This window comes from Phascolarctos cinereus, unplaced genomic scaffold (assembly GCF_003287225.1).
Source record: "Phascolarctos cinereus isolate Bilbo 61053 unplaced genomic scaffold, phaCin_HiC Scaffold_1;HRSCAF=81, whole genome shotgun sequence".
NCBI classification, from domain to species: domain Eukaryota; kingdom Metazoa; phylum Chordata; class Mammalia; order Diprotodontia; family Phascolarctidae; genus Phascolarctos; species Phascolarctos cinereus.
The window spans coordinates 288,042,425-288,053,802 of record NW_027555514.1 but is presented as its reverse complement, the minus strand read 5'-3'; positions in this window follow the sequence as shown (position 1 = coordinate 288,053,802).

Here is an 11,378-nt window from a genome sequence, read left to right as displayed (position 1 = left end):
CTTCTAGGTCCTTGGGTGTGGCCTTTTGACTGAATCCAAGTTTATAGAACAAATCCTTCTATTAAGGGGATTCAATCGAAGTGCCACACTTGAGGACCTAGAGGGCCACATGTGGCCTCGAGGCTACAGATTCCTTACCCCCGGTCTATGCCTGGTGCTTGGTGATCTCATCAGCTCCCAAGGGGTTCAATGATCATCTCTGTGCAGATGATTCCTGGCGCTAAATATCTAGCCCTAATCTCTGCTGTTCTACATCTCACTATCTCCAATAGCCCTTTGCACATCTTAAATTGTATGTCGTACAGGCATCTAAGCTCAAGACGTCCAAAACAGTGCCCACTCTCCTTCTCTGCAAGCCCTCTGCTCATATGGCCATTGTTTTATTGTGCTTTGCAAATATTGCATTTTTTTTAAACAAATTGAAGGTTTGTGGCCACCCTGTATCCAGGAAGTCTAACAGCACCATTTTCCCAACAGCGCGTGCTCACACGGTGTCTCTGTGTCAGATTTTGGTAGTTCTCACAATATTTCAAACTTTTTCAGTGTTATCATATTTGTTACAGTGATCTGTGGTCAGTGATCTTTGATGTTACCATTATAATTGGTTTGGGGCTATAAACCTTGCCCAAACAATCACAAATATGGGTGTTCTGATTGCTCTACTCACTGGCAGTTCCCTGTCTCTTTCCCTCTCCTCAGGCCTCCCTATTCCCTGAGACACAACAATATTGAAATTAGGCCAGTTAATAACCCTGCAATGGCCTCTAAGTGATCAAGTGAAAGGAAGACTCAATCGATGTGGCAAACTTCATTGTTGTCTTACTTTAAGAAATTGCCACAGCCACCCCAGCCATCAGTGACCACCCCGACCAGTCAGCAGCCATGGCCATCCAGGCAAGACCCTCCACCAGCAAAAAAAGATTACTGCTTGCTCAAGGTTCAGAGGATGGTTAGCATTTTTTAGTAATAAAGTATTTTTTAATTAAGTCATGTACATTATTTGGTTTTATTTTGGACAAAATACTATTGCACACTTACTAGACTACAGCAAAGTGTAAACATAACTTTTGTATGCACTGGGAAAGCAAGAGATTCACGTGACTGACTTTATTGCAGCACTCACTTTATTGCAGTGGTCTGCAGCCCAACCCACAATATCTCCAGGGTGTGCCTGTACCATGGGGCCACCACCATCCTCCCAGTCACCTAGGTTCACAACCTCAGCGTCTTTCCGGACCTGTCTGTCTCTATCTCCCCACCTTGTCAATCCCTGGACAAAATGTGTTGATTCTACCCCAATAAAGCATCTCAGTTCCACCTCCTTCTCTCCGTCCTGAGAGCCACCAGCTTATTTCAGGCTCTTATCACCTCTGGACTATTACAATAACCTTCTAATTGGTCCCTCTACCACAAGTCTCCCTGCTTCAATCCATCCTCCATGAAGTTTGACCATGTCCCTCCCCTCCCTCCCCTGCTCCTCTCCCATGGCTTTCTCTTACCTCCAGGATCAAATATAAAGCCCCTCATTGGCACTGAAGGCTCTTCATGACCTGGCCCCTTCCTACCTTTCCAGTCTTCTCACACTTCACTTTCCCTCACACACTCAGAGACCAGCAACACTGGCTTCCCTTCTGTTCCCAAGCCACCATCTTCCGTCCTCGTACCCTTGCACTAGCTGGGCCCCATGTTGGGAATGTTCCCCTTCTTCCTTCTTTCTCAGGACATCCCTGGCTTCCTTCAAGACTCAGCTACGATGACGTCTTCCACAGGAGGCCTGTCCCAGTCTCTGCACCTACATGGGCCTCCCCCTCCCGGGTTGCATTCCTTCCACTCAGTCATATGGAACATGTAGCTATGTTAACTAGTTACTTCTATGTTGCCTCTTGTGCAGTAAGTTCCTGGAAGCCAAGAGCTGCTTGTGGTTTCTTTGTATCCCCAGCCTGGCGCAGGGTGAAAACTTAAGAAATGCTTATTGACTGACTGACATGGTCAGTCGATCATGACACTTTCCTGGTCCTCCCACCCCCATCCCTCTAGCTATTCTTCTGTCTCTGTCGTATTTATATGCTAGCGCTGTGCTTTCCTCTCTCCCCCTTCCGTCCCCTCCCCATCTCCTTTCCTCTCTTCCCCTCCCCTCCAGTCTCCTTTTCTCTCCTCTCCTCTCCCCTTTTCTCCTCTCCTTTCTTCTCTCCCCCTCCCCTTCCCTCCCCTCTTCTTCTCTCCCATTCCCTCCTCTCTCCTCCCCACCCTCCCCTCTCTTCCCCTCCCCTCCTGTCCTCTCCCCTCCCTTTCTTCCCCTCCCTCCTGTCTCCTTTTCTCTCCTCTCCTCTCCCTTTTTCCTCTCCTTTCCTCTCTCCCCTCCCCTCCCCTCCTCTCTCCTCCCTCCCTCCTGTCCTCTCCCCTCCCCTCCCCTCCCCTCTCTTCCCCTCCCCTCCGGTCTCCTTTTCTCTCCTCTCCTCTCTCTCCCCTTTTTCCTCTCCTTTCCTCTCTCCCCCTTCCGTCCCCTCCCATCTCCTTTCCTTCTTCTCCTCCCCTCTCCTCCCTCCCCTTCCCTCCCCTCTTCTCTCCCATCCCCTCCTCTCTCCTTCCCTCCCCTCCCCTCCTCTCACCTCTCCCCTCCTCTCTGCACTCTCTCCCTTGGCAATCCCCCTCATACCCAGCCTCTCTGCCTCTGATTCCCAGAGCTACATCCCTGCCCCCACTCTTAGCCAGAGGCTTTAGCTTGCCGTTTGCATACTTGAGATGACCCACAGCCTCCTCAGACTCATCAGGTCTCAAACCAAACTTGTTCTCCTTCCTCCTGGACAGATTTCTACTCCCTCTGCTGACCCATCTCTGCCTGAAACATCTCCCCGTTTGTCCTAAATAGTTCTTCTGGCCCGCTGCACCCAACTGCTCCTTCTGAGCTTGGATCCAAACCTGTCCCTTTTAAATAAACTCTGACGTGCTCCTGGGGTCCCAAGAGCACCCAGAGGGAATAAGGGAAAGAGGGGATAGAGACCAGACTTGGGGACAGGGGCAGGAGGACAGGACTGTGGCCAATCTCTGGGCCCCCAGAGCCACCTGGAGGCCTCAAGGAGAATGACCTGGAGCCATGTGGGTCAGCTCCCTGGCCCAGTTCTGAGAAGGAGCCCCTCCCCCCCATCCAGTGAGGCCTCAGGCTGGGTGGGGCTGTAGCCCTCATGGGCTCTCTCTCTTCTGAGAGTCTCAGGGGTTCTTTCTTTAGTGAGAAGTGAGGGGGCTGAGTTGTGTTCTTCCCATCACCATAAGGGGGGAAGGGTCAGTCAAGACTCCCCAGTTTGGGAGGTAGACCTAGAAGGAGCAGGGGTCCTAGGGAGCCACAGCAACCTCCAGAGCTGCCTGGGTGCTAGCACCCCGTGGCCCTGCACTATCCCCCCTGCGGCAGTGCCTCAGAAACAGGCAGGATCACACCAAGCAGATAGTTTATTGAGGGCCCCTTGGGCCAGGCCTGGATATACAGCATGGGGGGAGGGGGCAGATACACTCGCACTAGACAGCTGTGAGTGGGCCAGTAGCGGCAAAGCAACGGTGTGGTCAGGCACAGCAGGGCCAGGGAGATGCTGAGGGACCCCCTCCCCTAGGCTCTGCAGGGGGGGCCCTTCTGTCTCCCATGGGCTCAGGAAGGAGCAGGGAAGGCCCTTCCTGTGTCTCCCAGGCTCTGTTAGGGGCAGAGAACACCCACACTACCCCCTTATTGTTGTTGTCTTGCCCTTTAGACTGCACACATTTTGTTATACGTCTTTTCCTTGCCTGCATTTGTATCCCTGGCACATAGCACAGTGCTTGACACATAGTAAGTGTTTAATAAATGGTTATTAATTGATTGATCGATTCAGGAGGAAGGAGTGAGTAACAGAGTTAAAACCTTCAACCCAGTAGAGGTGGAGGAGGACTGGGTTAGGAGTGGTCGCCCACAGAGTCCCCCTAGTGCTTGAGCTAGCTCTTGCTCTGGGGTCCTGTCTCCTGGTGTGGTGGCGTAGAAGCACCAAGCCAGGAGAAGATGCTATGCTGTTTTGGCCAGTTTGATGGGTGGAAGGTGGTGTCTGAAGGTGGTTTGAATTTTCCTTTCTCTGCTTTTCAAGGAAATTCAATTCATTTTGCCAGCCCATTATCAACACTGATTATATGTGCAGATTCCTGGGGTGGAGGAAGCATGATAACCTGGGAGTTATTTACCATTTTCACTTTCTCTTTGGTGAGTTTTCTGTTCCAATCCTTGGCTCTTGAAAAGAACATCATCTTAAGGCTATGACTTCAATACTTTGGAACATGGATGGATATGTGACGCTATTGCCATGGGGACTCTCTTCATATATGAATCCTGTCCTGGTCCTCCTGTAACTCCTAATCAGGGGGTTCCCTCAAGTGTGCTGCAATGGGGGCCTTCCTCTAGCCCCTTTGATTTTGCATAGATGCTCGTGGACCCCATTAGCTGTGCATCAGTTACCCCTCACTCTTGGTTTATGACCACTCCACCTCCTTTACGCTTATCTTCCTGGGCTAATATTCTTTACTGCAAGGTCTTGATTAGTGACTATGAGAAGTAATAATTATGTTAAAATATGGTCGTTGGTTCCAGCTCGATGGAAATACACAAGGGTGAATCTGAACAATTCAGCTCCTTCATGGGATTCGTCATTCACACAGATGGGGGCCCAGCCATATTCCTTGCCTGGCACTCTGTGGGTTGGGTGGCACAGCTAACTCTCACCTTGTTGTGATGCTTTGCAGACTTTTAACAGATGAATTTACTGCAAATTCCAAACAGTTTCTCCACCCTCCCTCGGTTACTTTTCTTATTGCTTTGTTAGGTTGTCTTTTGCTGGGCAGAACTTTACAAATCTTCATATTTAAATCATCTTTCATTTCATCCCCAGTCATTTCTCCAGTTCATTTCACAGTTGACAATATCTCCTCTGTCCTTCACGACTTGCATAACTACATGATTCCTTTTCCTTCTTGCTGTTTTATGTTTTACGAATATTTCATTCATGGATCAAACGGTAGTTTAGTGGTATGAAGTCTAGAATCATTTCACCCCTCCTGCTTTCTAATGTTCCCAAGAAACCCTTGCTCTGGTATTCAAAGTCCTTGCATTTGGCAGATGCTAATGTTGGCATACATCTGCTTCTCCTTCTGGAATGTCTAGTCTGTTCTATTGACATTTCTTTCTCCTCCTATGAGAAGTTACAGGCTGAGGTCTCTGACTAGTAGTTTGCCTGGATTGATTGTGGCTGGGGCCAATGCCCTTCAGCAGAGATGCCAGTGCCTCAGGCCACAGCGGGTCTTCCTCTGACAAGCTGAGCTAGGGGTCCCTTTGATAAATGGACCAGAGGGAGAAGCTACAGATTTTTCCATCAATCCCCAGGAGAACTGAGTAGTCTTTTAGAATCCTTCAGAATCCTCATACTATTTTCTCACTGGAGAAGCCGCCAACAGATTTCTGGCAAATAGAGAGTCCCTGGGGAAAAAGCATGCCTCAATAAGAACAGACCCCTCCTTCCCCCAATCCCCCAAGCCACAGGAGAGCAGAGACTTGGGGAAGATTGGGGGTGGGGGGAACCTAGGATGGGAGGGAGGGTCACAGCTAGAGCTTGGGAGGACCAAAGAATTCACTGCCTTTGTCTCCTTATGTATCCCTGGCACTAAGCACATAGTAGGCACTTAGTAAATGTTGATTGATCTAGTCTAACCCCCTCATTTCTAAATATGGAAGCTGAAGCCACTCCAAGGTGCACTTTCCACTGCCTTTAGAATGTAACGACCTGGGTGAAGAAGGCAGAAGGTGGGCTTCCTTGTGTCCAACTGAGATCACAGAGGAAGAACCAGCCAGTCAGACCACAAGCATTTATTGAGCCTTTCTTTAATAAATGAGCCAGGCCCTGGTCTAAGTGCTGAGGACACAAAGGGCAAACTTTGTAAACATTTGTAAGACAGTCCTTGCCCTCAAGAAGCCCACATTTCAATGGGGGAGGCAACATGTAAATAATGAGATATGTATAAGGCACATACTGAGGAGTTAGAAGGTAAATTGAGAGAGGCAGGTTCTAACAATGGAAGGGACCAGGAGAGGCTTCCCTGCAGAAGGTGAGATTACAGGAAGTCAGAGAAGCCAGGCAGTGGAGATGAGAAGGGAGGGCATTCCTGGCATAGGGCACACTCACTACAAAGGCCCTGAAGCAGGAAATGGAATGTTGTGTGTCAAGAGCAAAAATCAGGCCAGTGTGGAGTCAGTACAAGTAAGTGAGTCATAGAAAATGAGAAGGGGAGCAGAACGCAAGTCTGGAAAAGCAGGCAGGAGTCCGGTAGGGCAGGAAGGGCTCTGAGTGTGCCACCAGGTACTAAGGCAGATCAAATGTTCAGATGAGCAGGAAGCCAGGTGGGTGAGTCAGAGCTAATCAAATATCAGAGGTCAGGGAAGGCAGAAGGTCTCAATTCACTTTAATTCAAAAGGCACTTATTAAAAACTACCTGCCCGTTGAGCCCTGTGCCCCAGAATAGGAGAGATCTTTGGCAGACTCTGCCTTCAAGGAGCTCATGGGTGAAGGGGAGAGTAAGACCCACAGATGGTAACCACTAGGGCACACAGTATTCCATGCTATATGCATTAGAAAGGGGTAACCTGGGTACTTCCTCACCTTAGAGGAAGAGGGGACAGTCCTACCAACCAGCAGATCAGTACAGGCTTCCTGGAGGAGGTGGCATTGGAATCAGTCTTTAAGAATCAGTAGGAATTAAATAGATGAAGAGGGAAGGGAGAGCATCTAGGCCGTGGGAACCATTAGAGCTCATGTGTAACCACCAAGGATGGGGACTCACCCTGTTTTTGAAATATGGCCACATGAAGATCTCTTGACTCTAGCTCCTAGCCCCCTTCTCACGGCTGCCAGAAGCATCTCTCCCAGGCATACCTCTGCCTTGCACCCAGTAAGTGCCTGAATAAAGGCTTGTTGAACAGAATGGAATGAAATTGTCTTTTATATTCAGTTGTGTTCGATGCCTCACTATTGTCTACCCAGAAATGTCCAGACACCTTGGCTTGGCAGTCACGGCCCCGTGCAAGCTAGAATCACCTCCTTTTCCAGTCTTTTCTCCTTTTATTCCCCTCCATGCAGTCTATGAGCCAGGCAGACTGGATGGTTCTCTGTGCTCCTACCCTTGGCTCTAACATTCTGTGAAAACAGAGATGGTGTCTTAGGTAGACTTTGTATCCCCCTAGAATTTAGAACTATCTTCTGCATGTTATAGGCACCTGATAATGTTTGTTGAATGAGACAGGAGAGATAGGGTGGGTATCAGATCATGGAAGCCCTTGAATACCATGCTAAAAGAGGTCAAATTTTGCTTACTCGGTGTAATAGTTCACCTGGGACTAATCATGATCTCAGAGGTCAGATAAAGAAACAGGGTTCTCCCCTCTTGACAGAGGGGTCCATGGTCCATTGAGTCAAGGTGCAGAAATGAGTGGATGTGTTTTGCTTGAGCATGCTTGTTTGTTTTGAAAAAAAAAAAGAGGGAAAAATTAGTGCTGCTATGAATATTCTAGCCTCTGTGGCTGTGTCTGACTTCCTTGGGGTACATACTTTAAGCTAGAATCTCTGGGTCAAAGGGAATGCACATTTGAGTCATTTTCTTCACATAATTCCAATTTGCTTTCTAGAATGGTTGGAGTAATTCACTGCTACACCAGCGTTGTATGCCTATCTTTCCCCAGTCCTTCCAACATTGATTGTTTCCATCAATTATCACCTTTGACAAATTTCTGGGCATAATATGAAAACCTCTTCCCCCCCCCATTTCTCATATTAGTGATTTGTAGGATTTTTTCCCTTTTGTTTGTGGTTTGCAATCCTTTTCAGAACTATTTGTTTATATTCTTTGACCACTTATACACTAAATAATTCTGAGCCTCAATTTTCTTATCTGTTTAACATTTTTACAAGCTACAAAATTCTTTTTGTTTTTTGACATTAAGGCCTTTTATAATCTCCCTCTTACCTTCCCAGTGTTCTTATGCTTCATTCCCTGATGTTTGCTCCTTGATCTAGGGTGTTGGTCTCCTGGCTGTTCCAGAAACAAGATACTCCATCTCCTGGCTCTGAGAATTTTCTTAGGCTGTCCTCCCATGCCTGGAATGCCCTCCCTCTTCATACTGGCTTTCCTGGTTTCATTTAGTTACCAATTAAAATCCCATCTTCTTTCCCAACCCTCTTAATTCTAGTACCTTCTGTCTTTTAAGTATTTCTCTTTTTTTATCCTGTATATAGCTTATTTATAGAAATTTGTTTGCTTGTAGTCACTCCCATTAAATAGTGAGCTTCTTGGGAGCAGGGACTGTCTTTTGCCTCTTTGTATCCCTAGCACTTAATACATTGCCTGGCACATAGTAGGTACTTAATCAATGTTTATTGATTGACTCAGTAGGTGGAGGTATAGATGGCATGCTTATGAAATAATGCACAAATGAAATGGATGCTCAATAGGATGGACAGCTGACATGTTGCATGATGGAATCAAGATCTAAAAAGATCTCTATAGATATGAAAATTGGGTGAAATCTCATAGGATTAAATTCTGTAGAGATAAATGTAAAATCCTAACTTTATAAATGCCAAATAGAAGAGGGTGTGAGTAGAGAGTTCAGAGGAAACAGATCTGAAAGTTTCACTAAAGAGCAGTTCGTCAGGAGTCTGAAGTATGAAGTAGTAGCCAAGAAAGCTTTCATGATCTTTGAATGAATTAATAGACATGTAACCTGGGCACAGGAGGAGACTGGAAGGTGAAGGAGATGGAGAAGCGGCTGAGAACTTTCTGCCATCAAGGGACTTCCTTGAAGTCCTAATCCTCTCTGTGACAGATAATACTATAAAGAGGGGAGAACTATAATTGATGGTCTTTTGGAAGAATCAAGATACCATCATCATGGCTAGAGGAAGTAATGCCAGGACAGTATGGGAGTGAATCTGGCACAAGGAGTTAGCCACACCCAGAGCCTCCCATAGATGGCAAGCTACCCTGAATCCTACTTGGGTATAAGACAATTACTTCCCTACCTTCTCTTATACTTAAGAATGCTGAGAGAAACTTCTCCTTCACCACTATACTCTGTAAGTCATGAGAGTACGTGGAGATATTCCCAGCATGGAAGAGTGGATGGGAGGAGAAAAAAAAAACAAAGAGGCAGGGATACCTATCTTGGTGGAGAAGTAAAAGAATTTGTCTCTTTTACTTTAATTTAATGCCTCTTAAAACTGCAGCGATTTCTGTGTGGTATGTCTGACTCAATTATTAGGCACATATGGGAAAGTAAGTAAAAGTGCAAACTATTCCAAGGAGTAGGGGCAGAGCCAATATAATTGTAGCAATTGGTATATTTTAAAATACTTTAATTATAAATGTTCCCTTAAATTAGAACCCTGGAAATAGAAACATGTCTAAAGGATAAATGGTGTTTTCCCATGGAACGTGAAGGGCTGAAGCAGCTGGTGTCCATTGTGGGGAAGTATTCAGGCTTTGATCACCACTTGGTGGTTGACTCAGGTATTGCTTTCCAGGTTTTTCCAAATCCTTTCACTGGATTTTGACTATGACAACTATTTCCTTATGGAGGTAGTTTGTGTGTATTTTTATGAGTGCCTACTATGTTCCAGGGACTGTGCTAAATGCTTTTATTTTTGAACAAATGTTATCTCATTTGGTCCTTAAAACAACCCTGCAAGGTAGGTATTATTTTCACCTCCATTTAATAGTTGAGGAAACTGAGGCAAACAGAGGTTAAGTCTTGCCCAGGATCAAACAGTTAGTGTCTGAGGTTAGATTTGAACTCAGGTCTTCTGAATCCAGGTCCAGAGCTCTATTTACTGTGCTACCAAATACTTCTGTCTCTAGATATAAGCCTACTAGTGGTACTATTGAATCATCCAGGTCATTCACAGTTTAGCAACTTTTTGGGCAGAGTTCCAAATTGTTTTCTGGAAAGGCTAGACCAATCCATAGCACTGCACTGGTGTACTTGTTCTCCTGCAAACTCGCCAACATTTGTCATTTTCCTTTTTTGCCATCTTTGCCAATCTGACAGATGTGAGGTAGAACCTCAGAGTTGTTTTCATTCACATTTCTCTACTTATTGGTGATTTGGGACATTTTTCTATGACTGCTAATAGCTTGAATTTCTTCCCTTGACAACTGTCTGCTCAAGACCTTTGACCATTTATTAGTTGGGGAGTGGCTCCTAGTCTCATAAATTGGAATTAGTTTCTTATGTATCTTGGAAATGAAACCAAAGAAGCATAGAAGGATAAAGCTTGCTTTGGTAGCCTCAGAAAGTAGAACTAGGGTAGAAAATATAGGGAGAAAGGTTTAGATTCAAGATAAAGAAAAAGTTATCAGCGATGAAAGCTAACCCCAAATGGAACAGACACCTTCTTGAGGTTGTGAGTTCCCTGTCATTGGCTGTATTCAGGTGGAATTTTGATAATCAGTTATTGAGGATATTGTAGTCTGGCTTCCTCTTCGGATATAGGTTGGACTAAATGTCTGCTGAGGTCAAGTCTAGCTCTGAGATTCTGTGATTTGATGGTTTGTCAAGCCTGGGGTCTTATCCATCACCTGAGAACCATGTTGGGGACGCATTTTATTGTAAGGAGGAAACCAGGAAAAATTGCTAGGGGATATCAAGTTCTTAGGGAAAAGCTACAGGGGATCTCTAGACCCTTTGGAGGGGCCATGGCCTCTCTGTCCTTTAGGGGAGCTGTGGGCTCTATGTACCACAGAGACACTCTCATATTCATTTCCAAATATTGCATTACAATTACCTCCTTTTCTTTTCCTCTTCAGCTAGGCCAGGGAGGGTGTCAATAAATAAGCCATGTTCCCAAGGGGAAAAAGAGAGAGAGAGGGAGAGAGAGAGAGAGAGCACAAGCATGAGATAGAGATCATTGAGATTGGAAGAGGAACTGAATTAGAAAAGGGATAGACTTTAGGGAATGATGATGGGGGCATGTTTACAATGGAATGGGGCCTACCATTGTCTGGAGACAAGAGATAGGTGGTGTGTGTGTGTGTGTGTGTGTGTGTGTGTGTGTGTGTGTGTGTGTTGGTGGGGGGGTGTTTCTGTTTTCCATAAATTGGGACCAGATTCCTTTTTGGGACTCAGGGGTATAGGACAAGGGCTGGGAAAGGTTCCCTTCCTCTGTTGATGAGAGCCATGGCTTTGCTCCTTGGAGGCCCCTCTGGTTTCACAGATCTGAAAACTCCACCCAGCGGAGTCCTGGCAACAGCTAAGAGCCCAGTGCTGTTGTCCCCTTGAGTAAAGGAGAGGCCAAGGATAAGAGAGCAGCTGTTTCAGCTTTGCCTTG